The following is a 20134-nucleotide window of genomic DNA, read 5'->3' as shown; positions in this document are numbered from 1 at the left end:
CATTGTGTATCTTTTAAAAAGTTGAATTGGGAGGGGACTCATAAAAACACAGTAAAAATATAACATTTCCAAATGCTTCTCTCATCCAAAAATAAACTGAAATTTATCAAGAAAATAACACTAGTACAAGGAGTGAGGGTGCACCAGGGAGTTTCTATGGCCAAATGGGAAAACAGACCCTTGTCTCCAGTCCTAGTCCAATGCTCAGCTTTTATACCACATTTATTAGTCCATATTGTACCCTTTAACCTTTCTCTTTACCATCTCTCTGGCAACAGAGATCAATTTCTGGTTGAGGAGTATGGGTGATTCTGCAAGGTCAAGTGCTCTGAGATTGGATCTCCTCTTTCAAGCTGTGAGAGGTATGTATTTGACCTCAGAGGTGACTTTCCAACTTGTCCCTTGGCCCTTGCTATAAAAGGAACTGCATGCTTGCACAGTAAATTGTGTAAAAACAGTACATGAAATATGGCAAAGTAGCTCAAAAGATGCCCAAAGAGGAAAGAAGAAACACCAGTTGAAAGACAACTGTTTTTGAGATTCATGTGTAGTAGCTTTTTTTAGAACACATTCCCTTTAATTATAGTCATAATTATATCTGTATAGAAATGGAATAGAAAACTGCCAGGAAAAGAAAATCAGTGGATGCCTATAAGGGTGGTGCCTGTAACAATATTTGTCCTTACAGTTGATGCATGCTTAACTACCCATAACATTCTCTTTTCTCTCTTATTGGACTTTCCCTCTCAAAATAAGCTCAAGGCAACATGAATCTAATATATGAAATGGTAATATATTTCAGGAATCAGAGTCAACAATAATGTCCAGGCATTCTATTAATGCCTAATGCTGATGAAACATTTACAGTTATTTGACTGAAAGATATATTATTATGGTATGGAAAAGGTCTTAATACAACTCCTTTTAAAAATTATGAAACTAACCAGGGAATTTAGTGCTAATATTTCCAGTGTTCCCTCAGGAAGGCACAGGCAAACCTAAATGTCATTGCATAGCAACAATCCAGTGCTGGGCCAAAAGACTGAATCTGTGATTACTGAACTGGGCTTTGATGGCATATGAAATATCAGGATAAGCTTTCTATGGAACACTCTGGTGCTATTCCACTGTGAGAGACTCACGTGGTTATTACAGCATGTTTAGGGGAAAATGTACTTGTTTGCTCCATTCCCAAACACCTGCTTCCATGACGAGCCAATGTGTATGTATTCAACATGTATCTGGCATAGCAACATATGAGTAGTGTTGGAAACCAGTCTCCCAAGTACCTCATTTATTATTATTAGTAGTATTGATGAATTAGTTATATTTACAGTATATTTGGTCTTTTCCTATTGGTGCTGATCTTCCCCATTTATCATCACGCAACCCTGTAAGGTAGACTGGAAGTGAGTGAGGCAAAAGTATGATAGCTGGGACCCAGTGATGGTAGTGCTACGCTGGTTGCGCAACACGGCTCTGAATAAGAAAAGGGAACACATGTGCCAGACACAGCACCACGTGCGCGAGAGACCGCACGCAGTGAGAGATGCAGCTACAACAGAGTCGACAAGGTTGTTCGGTAGAAAAGGGGGGGCAATCAAGTATACTGGTGCATGCTATCCAGAGATTATATGCAAACACGTTCAAAAACGTTATTGCATTGTTAGGAAGGATAGAAAGTAGGAGAGAAATACAAGTAGTGGTGAAAAATGAATCAAATTCAGTCTCTCTTACATTACTTCACTGTTATCCTGTCCCACCTACGTTACATTATTTCACTGGCAGCTGCGTCTCTCACTCGGTGCGCTGTCTCACACATGTTCCCTTCTCTAATTCAGAGCCGTGCTGCACCACCAGCGTAGCGCTACCAGCACTGGATCCCAGTTATCATACTTTTGCCAAGAGTGATTTGAAAAAGTATTTCAGTGTGCTTCAAGACTTCAGGTGTCTAGAACATGGATCTTCAAAGTCCTGTATAGACAAGTGTGGTGGCTGGTGTTATCCATGTTTCTGAATTCTCTGAGGCAAACAAGGAGGAGGAAAAAAGATGGAATTTCCCCTTCCTCTTGCTACCTTTAACAGTGTTCCTATATTAGGGAAACTCCTGACCCTACTACATAATAAGGTTGGTCATGGAAGCAGCAGTAGGATCAAAAGGAGTAAGACACTGAAATCATTCACATCTGAAGCCCTTTCAGGTGTTCCCCTAGTAACTTCACTTGCTACTTGTCTTTGGATACTTAAACTGTAGACTCAGATGTTCAGCAAAAATTCTAAATTATTACAGTACAAGATATTTTGAGGACTGAAGAAACTTTAATGGGGGAGGGGCAGAAATAGGTGAAATGCCTTCAACTCCCCTTCCTCACCTGCATCCCAGATTAGATGAAAGAGTTTCTGAAAACCTAAACAGAGCTGACCCAAAACATTTTGCTGCCTGAGTCAAAAGACATAATGGCACTATATATGGCAACATGCCATGGAATCCTTGGATTTTTAGTTCAGGGAGATTTTTTAAAATACTTTTCAATCAGAGATATTTAGTGCCTTCACTAACTAAAAAACCCAGCATTTCATAGGATGCTGCCACAACTGTTGAAGTAGAATAAAGTGAAACCCTGTGCATGCGAGACCAGTGCCTGTGATTTTACCTACATGCATCCAGCAAAAGATGTTATCTCTAGGAATTTTCTAGCTCCCTGCAGGTGATGCTATAGTAACCTCTGATGGAAGTTTTCATTTCAATAGGGTTCTCTATTATCCATGGTTTCCTGTTTCTAAGGTACTTTCAGGAAGAAATTCCCCACAGATAATGAAGAGCATTGCGATTTTATAGTGCACTATTGATAAAAAAATATGCATATTATGGGCACCTGTTGACTGTGGAAGGATATATAAAATCTTCACTGTCACCTTGTATCATTCTACTTACAAGTAAGTTTATATTCAGAATACGTATATGAGTTTTGACTTTGTTCATTCTGTGTGTTTTGACACCCACCCAAGTAGGTACATTTAGTTCAAACAAGATGCGGTCATAGGTTTACCAAGAGTAAGTGGACTGAAAGATTTTCAAACATTTATTTCCAACTTCATTCAGTGAACAATGATTTCATTGTATAGAAGTTCATTGTCATATAATCAAAGTGAGTCATAGACTGTATTTATCAGGCCTTGAGCCAAAATCTCTGGTTAATTATTCTTTATTTTCCCCCTTGTGATAAGATGTGCCTCTTTCTCTGGAGCTTTAGTTTCGGTTGCAGCCCTCATGAAAACTGTTCATGGTTATAAGTTATACAGAAGTAAAACTAGCATCTTTAAATGCCTTTTGTGTACTAATATGCTGAAAAATGTTAACACCACACAAAGTTCAACTGGCAGCAATAGTTATAGAAACCTTTGCTTACTCACTGGTTATTGCTTAGGTTTTCACTGGCTTAAAGAACTTAAGGGCATATCTACACTGTAGAATTAATGCAGTTTGACACTGTCAGGGCTCTGCCCCCCCCCCTCTGCCTAGGAAGCATGAGGCCCGTGGAGCCCTGCTGCCATGGCCTGTGAAGCCTCCTTGCCAATGGCATCGCCTATAGGGTCTTCCCGCCACTGCCATGCCCTCCAAGGCTTCCCCGCCACCACTTTGACTGTGCATTTCCTGCATGGTAGAAACAGGTTGGACTGGGTGACCCCTGGAGTTGCTTTGGGTGGTCATGTTGAGAGTCCTTTGATTTGTGCTTTTACTGCGTGGCAGAAATAGGTTGGACTGGGTGATCTTTGAGGTTGCTTTTATTATTCTTATTCTTATTGCAAAGGCTGGATGACCAGTGGGGTCTTCCACTGAAATACTGTTAAGTTTATGTTGTTTAGAATTGTTCTTCATTTTAAATGCTGTACTGCTCTTTCTTTATTTTTTTCCGTTTTGCACTACAAACAAGATATCTGCAGTGTGCATAGGAATTTGTTCAATTTTTTTTCCAAATTAGTTCACACAAATGTCCTCCATCCATCTACCACTGGTCTGGCCCATCTGTCAAATTTTAAAATGCAATGTGACCCCTGTGTCCAAAAGTTTCTTGTGGCTCCATGAGAAACTTTTCCTTCAAAAAGGGCTCCACAGCTTTAAAAGTTTGAGAACCTCTAGTCTAGGGAAAGGCTATAATAGAGATAGGATAGTTAGTTGGGGGAAGAACTGAATAAGGTTTTGGGGAAACTGCAAATGATTAAGTAGTTCAGAGATTAATTTGTGATCTAAATGCATCCTAATAAGCCTTTATTCTGTTTTACAGCTATGTCTGGCTGCTCATATCCAATTCTGACAGTGTCTGATCATGCATACCACAGAACAAGATATCCATTAGTCCATGAAGGATTACCTAGTGGCTCAAGTACATGATCTAGAGAAGGATGTGGAGGGAGGAAAGAAACAAGTGAGTACTGTAACTAAAGTCCAAAGCTTTGGAACTTGGGGCCAGACTAGAGAGGGAATCCATCAGACTACCTTTGCACTATCATCCTTGACTTTCTTATTTACTGCGCTTATATACCGCAATTCTCAGCCCCAAGGGCGACTCATTGTGGTGTACAACATGAAGAAAAATAAGTGCAATCTACAAGGCATAGTGCAAAACAGTCTACAATTCATCATAGTAATAAAAACATCTTATCAAAACAACAACATTACTACAAAATTACTACTACATTCCGAATCGTCTCATCGTCAAGCCACAATCCGATATCATTTCCGTTGTTCCATTCCTATGGTCAATTGCCAGTCATTGCACTTCTTGATCAAATGCCTTCTTAAATAGCCAGGTCTTTAACTTCCTGCGGAATGTTAGCAGGGAGGGGGCTAGCCTGATGTCCATGGGAAGGGTGTTCCACAGCCGAGGAGCCACCACCGAGAAGGCTCTATCTCTCGTCCCCACCAGCCGTGCCTGTAAGGCAGGCGGGATCGAGAGCAGGGCCTCCCTGGAAGATCTCAAAGTCCTCGTGGGCTCATAGGCCAAGAGGCGGTCAGTTAGGTATTTTGGGCCGGAACCGTTTAGGGCTTTATAGGCCAATGCCAGTACCTTGAATTGAGCCCGGTAGCAGATCGGCAGCCAGTGGAGCTGGTACAGCAGGGGGGTTGTATGCTCCCTACGTCCCGCTCCTGTTAGTATCATGTAGTCATTCCAAATCTTGGCTATTTTCTGATGGTACAATGTCATCTGCATATCTTAAATTGTTGATATTTCTTACTCCAATTTCATACTCTCTTTCTCAGAGTTTTGTTCACTTTTGCATATTACATATTCAGATATAATGTTGCCTTGCCTGTCCCACCATTTGCCAATCGAAATCCATTATGTTTCTTCATATTCTGTCCCAATTGTGGCTTCTAGTCCTGAATACAGGTTACACATTAGGATAATCAAATGTTGTGGTGCATCGATTTCTTCAAGAATAAGCAAGTCTTTTATGATCTACTAGGGCCTCAATAGCTGCCTGCCTACACATGAGTCTGCCTAGACTCTGAGACCCTTAACAGGGATCCTGTTATGTGTCCCATCCAAAGGTTAGTTTGTTGAGTACACAAGACAGGGCTTTCTCTGAAATGGCACCTTCATTGTAGAACTCTCTTCCAAGTCAGACAGCTCTATCTGCGCTGTCTTATTTGAGATTCACAAATCTCTTCCTTATCCTTGATGGCAATCTCTCCCTTTCCAACTTCATAACAGTTTTTCTAGAGATAAGATTTTTCAAGGGACCCTATATTATATACATATATATATGTCTGGAGGCAAGGCCCACTGAACATACCTAATTAGGGGCTTCAGGCTTCGAAGACATTGGATTGAGGAAAGAAAACCTATAAGAGGCAGCAATGGGAAAAGGAATGGGAGAAACAGTGCAGAGATTGCGACATATCCATAAAAGAAATAAGAAAAAGTGAAAGTGAAATAGCAGAATAATTTTGAGGTCCCGGATGACTTTAAAATGCTAAATTGATTTCCATATGTGACTTAAATAATGTTGTGAAAGCACCAAAAGCCATCTGTTAAACGGGGGGGGGGGGGGGGGGATATTTTAAATCTGAGAAACTCAACTGCATTATGTCATTAGGTGGGGAGAGAAGAGAGTTTGTGTCTCATAAATTGTTACTGGAAAATCCTGTTCTGACAAGTGGACAATGACATCAAGGAACGAAAATGCTTGTGCACACCATTTCAGCAAAAAAGATTACAAGTATGAAACTCAAGATGTCCTCATTCCCCAAAGGGCCTTTTTCAGCTACAAAATTATGCATAGATAATACCTGCATTACAGTTCTTCTATGTATGGAAAAGAAAATGCTTTCCTGTGAAGGGAGACACTTTCCAGCACATAGGAAAATGTACTAATCAAATTCCTCTCTTTAAATTAATGGAAATGTGATTTTGATGAATGCTAGGGTGTGTGTAGACATCCATGATGGGATGAGCTATCATAATCTTATATAGGAGCATTGGAAAAGCTAAAAGCTTGATGATTCCTGTCTTTTGTGTGGTGGAGCAACTGGACACTTCTCTCGAATATGATAATCTAGAAGAACACACAGAATTTGTTCTGGTTCACAAATATGTGCTTTTTAGTCAGTTGGTGGAAACTGCACTCCTGGCTCTTGGATATTCTCACAGCTCTTCAGCACAGGAACAAGAGGGATAATGTGCCTGGAAATAGCTGGACATGGGTGGCTCTGAGGGATACCTACTCATGAAATTGTCGCAATACATGTGCCCAAACTCTGTAATCCTGGATTAAACAGGGAAGGAAATGTCTTCCACCAGCGAGGGATCATTTGCAATCTAGATTTATTTTACTGGTTTTCAAAGGACAGGAACAATCCAAATTATATATGCCTCTGTGAGATTAATGTATATAATTAACTCGCTTAGTTTTTTATGTTATTATTTCTATTTTAAAGTTTTAAATTTTATTCTTTAATAAAAACGGCATTTAACATTATAAACTTGCATTATTACATTGACTATTACTAGATCTATACTCCCTCGCCCCACCCCATCATACACCTAACTTCATAGCTATTGTAATGTTTTAAAATGTTTTAATGTATTTCAATTTTGATCTTAATTTAATTTAAAAGTTTATTTTAATTGTATATTGTTGTTAAGGCATTGAATTGTTGCCTATCTGTAAGCAACCTTGAGTCCCCCTCAGGGTCGAGAAAGGCAGGATATAAATATAGTAAATAAATAATCTTAACATTAAGAAGGAAAAGCCACTTGAACTCTTCAATGAAATTTTCATTGACAACACATGATTGTACCATGCAGAAACAGGCCAGCAAATATGAGGTCCTCTAAATATTGCAACTCTCATCAGTTGGAGCTAGCAAAGAGGATATATGAAGAGAGCTACAATCCACCAACCTCTAAAGTCAGCTCTACAAAAACCACCTTTTTGGCACATCCAGCATTTTTTAAAAAGCAAATAAGATATTGTGTCTTGCAAACTTATCAACAAACAAGTTGGCAATTTTAATTTTCCCACTGCTTAGAAACCTTAGTTTTTGAGCTCCTCCGTTACCACTGTCAGCAAGCCCAGAGGCTCAGCTGGTAGGAAAATATTTTGGAAGTTGTAATCCAATAAGTAACTTTTCCACTCTTTAATTCTCTCACTCTCTGTGACTACTGAATGGTTGTGATGCAGTAATGGTTGAGTATTCTTCATTCAAAATGCTTGGGATCTGAAGTTTTTGGATACTGGATTTTGGGTTTTTTGGGGTTTTTTTTAATACCTGTATTTCAATATCTATGTATATATAAAGTAATATCTTGGAGATGGGGCCCATGTCTAAATTTGAAATTATTTTATATTTCATGTACATCTCAGACACATAGCCTGTTTTGTGCATTAAATAAAGTTTGTGTATAACGAACCACCAGAAAACAAAGGTTTCAGGATATCTGCCACTAGGAAGCCGCCTTCTATATGCAGTAGAAAGGGCAATCCAACATAACCATTTTAGCAGAACATTATGCTCTACCATGTGGATGTGAGATCTTCCATGGTATTTACATTCTGTCTTTTATCATGTTTTACAGAAATGGAGCAGCCGCAGATCAATAAACATATGTCACAAATCCTGCAATACAGAATGCCAGCCATATTGTTTAGGGTTGGCATCTGCATAAGAACAACTATGGATAACTCTAAAAAGAGAAGGAAAATATGAGCATATTTTTATTAAACATTATAGAGTAATGGATGGTCCTGAGAGCCTTGAAATATGTGGGCAGTGAATGGTAAATGTAAAACAAAAGAGAAAACAGTACCCTATTGCAAAATGTAATTGATTACTTCATTTCTCTCATTATTTTTCATTCAAACTAATTTACAATACATTTCTTCATGGGCCTACTCAGAAAATAAAGACCCATTGAGTTCAATGGGATATACCCCCTCCAAGTGTATTTAGGAATTGCAGTAGCAATACATATTTGGCATTCCACACATTACTTACTTACTTACTTAGGCGATCCCTCGTTGGACGAGTAAGATGGTCTTCCATCATGGGTTTCCTTGTGGGTCCGCATGTGGCTGTTGAGCCCTATTCTTGCTCTGCATCTTCTTCCGCAGTGAGGGCATTGGTTTCCAGGTGGGAGGCGGTCCCGGTCGGGGTTGGCTTGACGCGCCTTCCTCCTGGCACGTTTCTCTCTTTCACCCTCCACACGTGCCTCCTCGAATCCTGCAGCACTGCTGGTCACAGCTGACCTCCAGCTGGAGCGCTCAAGGGCCAGGGCCTCCCAGTTCTCAGTGTCTATGCCAGAGTTTTTAAGGTTGGCTTTGAGCCCATCTTTAAATCTCTTTTCCTGTCCACCAACATTCCGTTTTCCGTTCTCGAGTTCGGAGTAGAGCAACTGCTTTGGGAGACGGTGGTCAGGCATCCGGACAACGTGGCCTGTCCAGCGGAGTTGATGTTGGAGGACCATTGCTTCAATGCTGGTGGTCTTTGCTTCCTCCAGCACGCTGACGTTTGTCCGTTTGTCTTCCCAGGAGATTTGCAGGATTTTCCGGAGGCAGCGCTGATGGAATCGTTCCAGGAGCTGCATGTGACGTCTGTAGACAGTCCACGTCTCACAGGCATAGAGCAGGGTTGGGAGGACAATAGCTTTATAGACAAGCACCTTAGTATCCCTACGGATGTCCCGGTCCTCAAACACTCTCTGCTTCATTCGGGAAAATGCTGCACTTGCAGAGCTCAGGCGGTGTTGTATTTCGGCGTCGATGTTGACTTTGGTGGAGAGGTGGCTGCCAAGGTAGCGGAAATGGTCGACATTTTCTAATGTTACACCATTAAGCTGTATCTCTGGCATTGGAGAGGGGGCGGCTGGTGACTGCTGGAACAGCACTTTGGTTTTCTCGATGTTCAGTGACAGGCCAAGCTTTCTGTATGCTTCTGCAAAGGTGTTAAGAGTGGCTTGTAGATCTTCTTCTGTATGCGCACAGACGACATTGTCATCAGCATACTGGAGTTCTATAACAGATGTTGTTGTGACCTTGGTTTTGGCTTTCAGTCTGCTGAGGTTAAATAGCTTGCCGTCTGTCCGATAGATGATTTCCACTCCGGTGGGAAGCTTCCCATCAACAAGGTGCAGTATCATGGCGATGAAGATGGAGAATAAAGTTGGGGCAATAACACATCCCTGTTTGACACCCGATTCCACCTTAAATGGGTCACTTTGGGAGCCATTGCTGTCCAAGACTGTTGCCATCATGTCATCGTGGAGGAGCCGCAGGATGTTCACAAATTTGCTTGGGCACCCGATTTTTTGGAGGATGGTCCAGAGAGCGCTGCGATTCACTGTGTCGAATGCCTTTGCAAGGTCGATGAATGCCATGTACAGAGGTTGGTTTTGTTCCCTGCATTTTTCTTGGAGCTGTCGTGCAGTGAAGATCATGTCCACGGTTCCTCTGGAGGGGCGGAAGCCGTTCTGGGATTCTGGGAGGGTGTCTTCTGAGAGGGGCAGAAGGCGGTTTGCAAGGATTCTTGCAAGGATTTTTCCAGCAGAGGTTAGAAGGGAGATACCTCGATAGTTTCCGCAGTCTGTTCTTTCCCCTTTTTTGAAGAGGGTGATGATGGTGGCATCCTTGAAGTCTGCTGGGATTTTCTCGGTCACCCACACTTTTTCTATGAGCTGGTGGAGTTGGTGTGTCAGCGCAGGTCCTCCCTCTTTAAAGATTTCAGCAGGGATCCCATCCGGTCCGCTGGCTTTGTTGTTCTTTTGTTGGCTGATGGCATTGCTGACTTCTTCCAAACTAGGCAGTGCTGCAAGCTCATCCCTGGTTTGTTGTTGCGGGATTTGTGAGAGGACCTCTTCGGCCACACTGGAGCTGCGGTTTAGGAGGCTTTGGTAGTGTTCTTTCCAACGTAGTGCAATTGACTTTTGGTCCTTCAGGAGTTTGGTTCCGTCTGATGAGCGTAGAGGCTGTATGCCATGGTTTCTTGGCCCATAGATGACCTTTGTGGCTTTGAAAAATCCTTGAGCATTATGGGTATCTGCCAGGTGTTGGATTTCTTCAGCCTTCTTTGTCCACCAGATGTTCTTGAGTTCTCTTGTCCTTCTTTGGACCTCAGCTTTTGCACTGGCGTAGATCTTTTTCTTAGCAGCACAGTTGATGTCTCTCTGCCATGTTTGGAAGGCTTTCCTTTTCTTGTCGATTAGCTGTTGGATCTCGATGTCATTTTCGTCAAACCAGTCTTGATGTTTCTTGGCTTGGTATCCAATAGTTTCTTCGCAGGCTTGGATGATGGAGGTCTTCAGTTTGTTCCAATGTTCCTCAACATTTTCGGGGTGTACTGTGGGTAGATGGTCCTTGAGTGCTGTTTGGAGATGGGCTCGCCTGGAGGGCTCCTGAAGGGCTTGGGTATTCATTTTGCGCCTTGTCTTTCTTCCTTGGAGTCTGCGCTTGGGGGCGATCTTGATAGCCATCGTGGATCGGATTAGCCTGTGGTCGGTCCAGCAGTCGTCAGCACCTGTCATGGCTCTTGTGAGGAGTACGTCACGGCGGTCTCTGGCACGTGTGATTACATAGTCTAACAGGTGCCAATGCTTTGACCGGGGGTGCTTCCATGATGTCTTGAACTTGTTTTTCTGGCGGAAGAGCGTGTTGGTGATGACAAGGTTGTGCTCCGCACATTTGGTGAGAAGCAGGATGCCATTCGAGTTGCTGTTTCCAACCCCGTCTTTTCCTATGGTGCCTGGCCACAGGTCGAAGTCTCGCCCGACTCTTGCATTGAAGTCCCCCAGGAGAATGATTTTGTCCTCCTTAGGTATCCCCGATAGGACAGTGTCCAGCTGATAGTAGAATTTCTCCTTGATGTCTTCATCAGCGTCTAGTGTTGGTGCATAGGCACTTATGATGGTTGCCCGTTGGTTTTTGGCAAGATCGATTCGGAGGGTGGAGAGTCGTTCGTTGATGCCAGTGGGTGCTTCGGACAGATGTTTCATCAGATCATTTCTTATAGCGAAGCCAACTCCGTGCATTCTTTGGTCTTCTTCGGGCAGTCCCTTCCAGAAGAAGGTGTAGCCTCCTTTTTCTTCCTTCAGCTGTCCCTCTCCTGCTCTCCGGGTCTCCTGAAGGGCTGCTATGTCGATGTTGAAGCGTCCCAGCTCCCTTGCGATGATGGCAGTTCTGCGTTCGGGGCGTTCACTGCCACTGTTGTCCATCAGTGTCCGTACGTTCCACGTACCGAAGTTCATTTTTCTTTTTTGGCCGCAGGATGGTGACCCCACTGGACGCGGCAGTCCAGTCAGGGATAAGTGAGGCAGACTATGTTTAGGGCACCTTTTCTAGCCCCCTCCCCGTGTGGGGTGAGCAGAGTGGGTCCTAAAAAGGGCTGCTCAGTCGCGGATACAGCTGCCGAACTACTCAACTGCCTCGGACCTTGAGGTAGAACGACTGAGTCCGTACCCACCGCCCATGTGCCAGTCTGTGACTAGGGGCTTCCAGATTTCACAGTCCTGCCCCCGTCGCCACTCGCTGATCGCCATGGGACTTTGGTTGCTTGGTTTTTATTTTCTTTGGAAGACGCCTGTGCGTGGGTTTTTTTAATGTGTGGAGGTCAGTGCACAACTGAACAACACACAGTCTTCACAGAGTGAGGTTCCACTGGTGATGTAGTTTAACACAATGACCATGGCTTCTCAGTCTGTTGCAGCCTTCTTCCGCCTTCGCAGCCGTTGTAACATGTGCCATGTTATCCTCCGCCTGCTCCGCCGTTGAGGTCTTTGGGTCTTCGGACTGTGCTTGGTCTGGGACCTCCCCCGCGGCCACTCCTGGGAGTGCACGACTCCAGTTGTTGTGCCCACAGGTTCATCGGAACACGCAAGCCCCCTCACCACGACAAGGTGACAGTCCATCGAGGGGGATTCCACACATACTCTAAGATGAATAAGGTAGCTTGAAAAGGAAACTTGAAAGTGCTCTTTGAAGCACTTACAAAAAGATTAATTCTAGTTATGACACACAGACACTGTCAGGCAGAAACAAACATACTTTATATAACTCCAAAATGAAAACAGTGAGATTTTATTCTTAGTGTTAATAGAATGCAACTGGCATGAATTCCACTGTGTCTTATATAATTCTGAAGTAATTTATGGCCAGAAATCACATTTTTACCAGGTGCTCTGATGGATCACAACATGGCAACAGAGAGAGGAAATAATTTGACTGCCACCTGTGCCAGAGGGTATATATCTACCAGATGTTGGGATTTTGACCTTCAAGGTGGCTTCATGCCAGATTTCACCATTAAAAAATTATATGGGATAGATTCCAACCAGACTTCAAGCCTAGTGATTGGCACAGCAAGTAGGAAAATAGTAGCAAAACAAATGACTTGAGGATTTATGGCATGAAAAAAGGCACAAGGCCAAAGCATTGACTTATGTAAACAAAGCTTTTTCCTTGATCTAATATCAAGACAGATATATTGGGATATAAGTCAAAGCTTAAAGATATCTTTGGATTGGTAGGGGGGGGAAACGTGGTAGTATTTTGTCTAATAAAATTCTTTTCTTCCCACGTAGGGATTGGTTTTGGAATCCCTGTTGCCATCATGGCCAAATGTTAATAACTGTCAAGTGGAATGAAAGTGTTAATTTGTATTATTAACTTTATTCAAATAATATTATTTGCCTTAAATTGGTAATTTGAGGCTGTGAAAAGATATGAAGGCTGAGAATGGACTAGGGGAGTGAATGTTCTTCTGTTGCTAACTGTTGCTAACTTGATTGTCCAGTTTTCATAGCTATGGTCTGGGGCAGCCATATATGTCATGGGTGTTCATTCTGGTTCACTCTACTGTATACCATCTGCTACACCAATAAAGCTTATCTTATAGCAGTAATGAAAGAATTTGTGGAGGCCAGAAACCACACTCCTTATTGGCACATAAAAACCCATATCGGAGGAAAGATCTCTTGTGGAAAGAGGTGAAAATTTACATGGAACCAAGTGTCAGCGTGATTGCAAAAGGTAGTCCCAAACTCTGTTCCCTGCTGTTATTATAAATCAGTGTCAGTTGACAGATGTCATGCCAGTGGAAGAGTGAATCTGCTCCAGCTTTTAGTCTCAATTTTAAAAGTCAATAACAAAGAAAAAGCAACATTCCATTTTATTAAGAGTACTTTGATTTCTGATGTCAGTATTCTGGAAGAAGCAAAGATAAACAGCACTGAAATAATTATTTTCCATCATCTTCACTGGACTGGCTACGTTGTCTAAATGTTCAGTCACTGTCCCTGAAAGCATTGTAACTGGAGGTCAGCTGTTACTAACAGTATTATGGATTTTGAAGAGGCATGAATACAGAGAAAAAGAAAGAAACATGCCAAGAGGGAGGCATATCAAGTGAACCCTTGCCGTGACCATCTTCCATCAGGAAATCTATGTCCTCTTTTTGAAGGACCATGTTGATCCAGAATACATCTTCATAGTCACTTATGGATCCACCGTCAAGAATCTACCTCTGGGAGAAAACCATACTTGGCCACGAGTGATTGCCGATTATGATAATGTCTTTTACTTCTTTTTGTTTTCACTAATATAAAAAGTCATATGTAGTGCAAGCTATATATGCAGTGACTTAGAAACTAACTTTGAATAGCTGGATATTTTTGAACCATCAGCCATTTGCCACGTGTTCTCTTAGAACTAAATTCACTGCTAACTTGATAGATAACTGCTGAATTAAGATCAGCAACTGATTCACAAAACACATAAAATTTACTTAAAAGGTTTCAGCAGCATGCAGTAATGATTAATTTGCTATATCTGCAAGTGCGATAACAGTACAGGAAGTGTGTTATCTCCACATTATCTCTTATAAAGCAGTTATGTTGAAAGCATCAAAGATATGGTACAGAGACATGGTGTTGTAACAATCATTTATGGTGAAACCTTGAGATTTTCATTGATATTTATTCTAGTTTGAAAAGTTGTATCTAATTACTGCACAAAGAGACTGCTGTTTAGGATTATAATGTCAGAGATTATGAGCAAAATTTCCATCTGCTCTGAAAGACAGCTGAACAACAGAAGATTAGATTTTCTAAAGGTTTCCTTTAAGTACAAAGAAGTTAACCATACATGAGGCTAAAAACAAGTACTAGCATTGCAAACCCTTTCTTGTGAGAGCTGGAGCATGCGAGGATAGCCACTCTTCTTATTGCACAGATGGCTGCTGAAAGTATTTTCATTTAGCTGACAGCACTTTCGGTTAACCACAGTAATTGGGATGTAACTCCTCCCAACCCATGCATTGCCCCACTTCATCCATGTCTCCCTTTTTCCCCAGAAGAATTGTACAAATCTGATCTCAGGAGACTTTGCCATCGTTTCTGGGTGAGTTTGCAGCTGTGCAGTTAATCACTTCCACATTTCTGTAGAACACTTGCATTGTCCCTACAAACATTTAAAATATTAATATTAAAAGATGTGTTTTGCAATTCCCTACAAAATGGTACAATTATTTGATTTTTTTAAAAAGAGGCCAAAAGTACAATTAGTTATGGCTTTGCAGTCAGAGGTTCTCTCCAGTTGCTAACTGGAAGTGAAATGGAGAGCAACTTGAGGACAGAGAAGTGAAGTGCTGGAAAGTAATGTCCTCAACAATACGTGCATGTCCAAAACTCCATGCAGCAAAAATTTTGACCCCTGGCACCAACTCATGCCCAGTTAGCATGTTCTGCTGCCTCAAAAGAAGATCTCCTGATCTTTTGAAAAATACAGCCTGACAATTGTCTGCAAACTGGTTTAAGGTGAGTTTCAAATGACATCATGGGATCGTGAAGGTTTCCATTCATGGTTAGGGAGTTTCAAACATGCACCACAAGCCTCATGTGATAATCTCCTTATTTTTTTGATTGAATAGATATGACTATAATTAAATTGGGCTTTGCAGGCTGAGGATTTACTCCGGAATTGGTATAGACAAATTTGAATTTGTTTTTACTGCTTGGTGAGAAAATGTAAGATATCCATATGTACATGTCATTTTGCTTTGGGATCATTCCATGCCCTTAGATGACCCATTGCAGTTTTAATTGCTTTCCAAATCAAATTTGACTTCTAGGAGGGAAAAAGTTTTCTATCTCTGTGTCAGGAGGCTAGCCATTAAGAAACACTTTCAAAAGGCAAGTGGAAGCCAAAAATGGCCAGAAATGAAAAGCATATTTTTGGGGGAAGGTTTTTTTTCCAATTCCAAACATGAAATCAGTGAGGAGGCTTGAGAAAGCAAAGGCTATCTGTCACAGATAGTGACAAATGAGCTGAAATATGCATTTCTTGCATCTTGCATCAAACAGGGTAAGTATTTTAATAAATTGGAGTGGGGGCCTCTATTTTGCTCCATTCCAGTCAGATTTACAAGCCACAAAAGGGCACATTGTGTCACATTAAATGAGCAGTGATAAACATATAAAATTCCTTGCCAATAGCTGTTGCCTGGGTGACTGTATAAACTCAACTAAACTCACTTGCTTTATGAAACATTAGATTTCTGCTCCAATATACTTTACTGGACACTTCATGGGGAAGGGGGAGGGGGGCATGAGTCTAGAAACTGTTATGGAAATAGTATTAAATTATTTACATAGTCCAGCATGACTGATGTGGATATGGGACAATATATTCATTTACCATTTAATTGTCTTTCCTAGGATTCTGAGAGAAATGTTATGGCAACAGTTCTCACTGGATAATCAGCAATGAGTACACAGGTGGTTATTATGTTCACTGAAAATGTTCTTTCCACTTGAAAGATAATTATTTAGACTATCCCTTTTTACCAAGATATACCTGCTGACAAACCATATTGACTCAGGTGTAGTATACCACTGAAGAGGTCATCTCCTGAATATTATCTGTATAGACTACTCTTGATGACTAGTTGTGAATGTTTCACAGGAAGGGGGAATAAGACTGTCATCAAGGCAAGAAAATATAGAATGAGAGTCCCGTCATGAATTTGATGCTCAAACCTGTCCTTCTATTTCATTGGGTAGGGAATCTAGGACTGAACCTTGTCCTTTTGGGGATCAATTCCAGCCATCTGGGCTTCTCTGGGCAAGTACACTCCCTTCCCCATGATACTTTAGTTGTAATGATTTCTCAGATTGCTTTATTCCCATTTTGAGAAACTGAAATAGCTATCTTAAATTTTATTTCTGGGCAATAATTGTTTTAATCCAGTGCTTCAGAAATCTGGAAATTGTAATCCCTATACCTCCGTGTGTCAGGGACTGTTAAAATATTTATGCTCATTAGCTACCATTGTTCTGGAGCCAGAATAAACTAGTGACAGGCATGTAGCCAGGGGGGGGGGCTCGGGGGGCTTCAGCCCCCCCCCCCCCCCAAATTTTCATGGTGGTTCGCGAAAAGGCCTTATTGGTGCATTATTTAAACTGTTATGTTTATTCATATCATGATCTGATCACCATACTCAATATATCCCATATGCATGGGGGTATTGGGGTAACAATACAAAAGATTTGCTAGGGTAGACCCTCTTTCACTCAGACTCAACCCCCCCCCCCGAAACTCAGCCCCCCCCCGAAACCCCCCCTGAAAAATTTTTTAGCCCCCCCCCCCCCCGAAACGAAATCCTGGCTACGGGCCTGACTAGTGATATGGTTTCCTCATTTAGTTTCTACCCACCACTGTAATGCAGCAATGTCTTCTCTAAAATTAAATTCAGTCATCAATGATGTTTCCCTCTCTATCCTGGTTATAGCCTTGAACTACTTTAATTGCTAAAGCCAAAATCCAATATTGCACTGGAGCTCTAGCAAAATCCCCTTCCACTGATTCTGCCATTGCATATTTCAATATCACCTCAAAGCCAACTCTTGAAGGTGTCCTAGCTCTCCAGATTCAGTACATCAGAAGTCCACATTATTGAAGGAAAAGAACACTTCCTAAAACTGAATCCACTGATGAAAACATCTACTAGTGGATATCCCCCACTGGATTGAAATTTACAGTCTCTTTATACAAGGAAGTGGGATCCCTTTACAATAGAATTATTGGCATCACTAAAGCATTACCATTCTGAAAAATTGTTAATAGACATAGCAGGTATGTTATTATAAAACATGTTGAAGCTGCATTGTAAATTTCAATACGAGAGGTATATTTATGATTTTAACAGGCATTAGAGCTAAACTGTATCCCGCTTTGCTTCCTTTCTTTCCAGTCCCATCAGGGAGAAAAATGTGGTTTTTATTCTAAACAGTGCTATTTTGCTCATTTTGGCTTCACCATTTAACTTTAAAGGAACACTCCACTTTTCTGATCATATGTACCTGATGAGAACTCCCCACCCCTTGGCAAGTTCTTTCCCTGCTGCGCAAGAAAAAAGCAATATTCCTCTTTAATTTGCAAATGGTTGCCAAGATTTTTACAGCATCTGTTTCCAGTCTAATATGTGAGGTTTCGACATTCTTGCTAAGATAAGAATTCCAGCTTTCCTTTCATTTATGCTTCTGAGGTGGGGGTGAGCAAAGCATGTGTCCCTCCCAAGACTTTTTTCCAGAGCAAAGAAAAGGGAGAAACTCCAGGAGTTGATGCAACTTTTAAATGGATTTCCACTCTCCCCAACCTGCCATAGTTTCAAATGAAGTAAAGCCAATTTCCAAACCCAGAATAGGATGTCTGCCACTTTGAGAGAAGGGGAGATTATAGGTTGGTCAGGCATTTGATTCCTAGAGATTTATAAGAAACATTATAGAATCATAGAGTTGGAAGAGACCTTGTGGGCCATCCAGTCCAACCTGCTGCCAAGAAGCAGGAAAATCAAATGAAAAGAATACAGAGTATTTATCATTTATTCAATGGAAATATTTTCAAATATACACACTAATGTCAACATTATAAATAAAATACCTCCCTCTCATGAAACCGCTCACTGGAACAGATTTAGGTACCTTTATTCTAAGCAAGCAATCAGTGATTATGTTGCTATTAAAACATGTTGCTAAATTCCACTCATTTGTTATAGCATCCCAATGATGAAGAACATATGGCCATGCAGATGTTGGACAGGAACTCCCATGATTGCTCACCACGGTTGATGCAGGCTTGGCTGGTGGGAATGCTGAAGTCAAGATCTAGAGGTGTATACATTTCTCCACACCTGCCTCACAGAATGTAATGGTGACCTTTGGGAATTTATGGTCTTAATAACCAAATAAATCAATTCCAGAACGTGTAATTTATTCAGAGAGCAATCTTCATTTCCCAGGGACAACAACTAAGAGGACCTGTCTTCATGGGAAAAGAGTTGAAGTCTGTGCAAGTTGAAGATTCCTTGTCACCGAAGAAGCCCCCGGTGGCACAGTGGGTTCAACCCTTGTGCTGGCAGGATTGATGACTTGAAGTTTGGGTTGCTGACCTAAAAGTTGCCGGTTCAAATTTAACCCAGAGAGAGCACAGATGAGCTCCCTCAATTGGCTCCAGCTCCATGCGGGGATGTGAGAGAAGCTTCCCACAAGGATGGTAAAGACATAAAATAATCCGGACAATGTCCTTGCAGACGGCCAATTCTCTCACACCAGAAGTGACTTGAATTTTCTCAAGTTGCTCCTGACGCGCGCGCGCGCACACACACACACACAAAAACCCAAAGTGGAAAGCTCTAATACAAAGGGGTCTGACTCATTTTCATTGAGGGCCACAACAGCCTTATAATTGCCTTCAGAGGGTCACTGAATAAATTGACAGAGAATCTGTGGAGACAGAGGGCCAACTATAGTTTTTTTACACGGTGGTCAATCCTCTTTAGTTCTAACCCATTTTGGGTCTCCAGATATTATTAAATGACAACTCCCATCTCTTTTGCTTATCGGCCATACAGAGTGGGGTGAATGGGAATGGCAACTCAACAGCACTTGTGGCTCTGAGGTTATCAAAGGACATTTAGCACCACAAGCCTTGTATCTAAATTCAAACACCACTCTTCAGTCTAAATAGAACAAACCACAGCCTTCCAGATGTTACTGTATCACAACTCCCATCAGTTCTAGTCATGAAGTCTAATGATGAAGAATACAGGAGTATCTAGAGGGCTAAATAAAATAACATGGGGGGCAGATTCAGCCTAGAGAGATTGACCTTGACACATGTGCTCTAATAACTTCATAGTGGCTGAAAGGGCAAAAAAGAGGATGTGATTTGCAGGTATGCAAAGAGAAGCATGAATCTACTATCTACTTAAGACTCCTCTAAAAAAAACAACTGTAAAATAAAAAATGCTATTTTTCTCTACTTGTGAGAATACCTGTCTAGTAGACATGGTTAGGTCAGGTTGGAACTCTTGTAATTTGGATTAAATTTGGATCCAATTCCTTTTTGAAGTGATTTCGAAGTGATTTCCGAACCTGGAAGTATCCTTGCCCTTTTGAAGCCAATGCCACCATCTTTGTTCCGACTCAGGAAGTGAATCGGAAATGACCCAGCATTTGGAGGCAAGCAGTAGTTTGCAAGCTGGGATGCTTGCTGCCAACCAATGAGGGGAAACCATGTGGGGAGGGGAGAGTTTTCGGCACAGCAGCTACTGCACTTTAACAAGGGCTGCACATGCCTCAGC

At 41.7% G+C, this 20134-nt stretch overlaps 1 long non-coding RNA gene across 3 annotated transcripts; it reads left to right on the top strand.

The window, feature by feature from the left end:
* The first annotated feature begins 282 nt into the window (after positions 1–282).
* LOC132767413 (uncharacterized) lies at positions 283–19080 on the top strand. 3 transcript variants are annotated; one of them, XR_010909304.1, is made up of 4 exons: positions 283–362; positions 4287–4427; positions 16209–16268; positions 18548–19080. It is a non-coding gene; the product is annotated as an uncharacterized lncRNA (long non-coding RNA). The 3 variants fall into 3 exon arrangements; XR_010909305.1 differs by lacking the exon at positions 16209–16268 and having other exon boundaries at positions 18548–19077; XR_010909306.1 differs by lacking the exons at positions 16209–16268; positions 18548–19080 and adding an exon at positions 8085–8490.
* Positions 19081–20134: the final 1054 nt, after the last annotated feature.

This window comes from Anolis sagrei, chromosome 2 (genome assembly GCF_037176765.1).
Source record: "Anolis sagrei isolate rAnoSag1 chromosome 2, rAnoSag1.mat, whole genome shotgun sequence".
NCBI lineage: Eukaryota > Metazoa > Chordata > Lepidosauria > Squamata > Dactyloidae > Anolis > Anolis sagrei.
Note: the sequence above shows the minus strand (reverse complement) of the source record. Positions and strands in the feature narration are given on the sequence as shown.